The sequence below is a fragment of the Seriola lalandi genome, unplaced genomic scaffold (genome assembly GCF_002814215.2).
Source record: "Seriola lalandi dorsalis isolate HSWRI2012SDOR001 ecotype SW California unplaced genomic scaffold, Sedor1 jcf7180002009052, whole genome shotgun sequence".
NCBI classification, from domain to species: domain Eukaryota; kingdom Metazoa; phylum Chordata; class Actinopteri; order Carangiformes; family Carangidae; genus Seriola; species Seriola lalandi.
The window spans coordinates 1-942 of NW_019479705.1; the positions used below are offsets into that span (position 1 = coordinate 1).

At 45.3% G+C, this 942-nt stretch overlaps 1 long non-coding RNA gene across 1 annotated transcript; it reads left to right on the forward strand.

Moving 5' to 3' along the window:
• Positions 1-17: 17 nt before the first annotated feature.
• LOC147819966 (uncharacterized) lies at positions 18-942 on the forward strand. Its single transcript, XR_015438477.1, has 4 exons — positions 18-504; positions 602-709; positions 795-836; positions 914-942. It is a non-coding gene; the product is annotated as an uncharacterized LOC147819966 (long non-coding RNA).

Here is a 942-nt window from a genome sequence, read left to right on the forward strand (position 1 = left end):
GGGAGGAAGGAGGAGGAGTCAGGTCGGTTACCTGTGATAAGCAGCTGATTCTGAACAAAAGATGAACGTGTTCTAGCGCATATTTAGTCAATGAAATGTTCACACAACAGCACATATTTGACCAATTAATTTGTTGACATTTTAGGGGAAGCTGAGCTTCCCTTGCAGTCTTAGAGCAATCGCCACTGACATACTGTAACACTGTAGTACTGCATACTGTAAATACTATAAAACTGCAGTACTATGTACTGTACATACTGCATTACAGACTGACTCCACACAGTCGATATGAAACAGATTTCATAAACATTTCAGAGTTCATATCAAACATTTATTGATTATTCGCTGTCTATCTGTCTGATATTATAATGTCAGTGTGAAGCTGAACCTGACCTCTGACCTGCTCACAGGTATGTGGATGATGTCATCTCTCGGATCGGCAGGATGTTTCCCGACATGACCATCGAGTTGTTCAGACCCAACGGGACGTCTGCTGTGCTGCTGGTACTGAGGCTCATCACATAGAGCAGGTGACAGGTGTGTTTGGACAAGTGAGTTCAGCAGGTAACAGGTGTGTCTGTCTCACCTGTCTCCCTCTCAGGTGACCCTGGGGAAGGTGTTAAAGGCAATTGTCGTGATGCGTTCGCTGTTCATCGACAGAACCGTTGTTCGAGGATTCAACGAGAATGTTTACAACGAGGACAGAAAGGTGAGAAAGTTGGACTCCCCTAAAAGGTAGCGAATGATACCTGTTTGTTTGTCCCCATGGTAACCTGTCTGTATCTCCTCCTCAGCTTGACATCTGGACCAAGTCTCAGTACCAGGTGTTCCAAAAGGTAAGATTCATCTGTCCACCTGAAATAGTAACATAGGTGTGAGTGAGCAGTGCTCTGATTGGTTGTGCTGTTGCTAGGTAACAGACCACGCCACCACTGCCCTGCT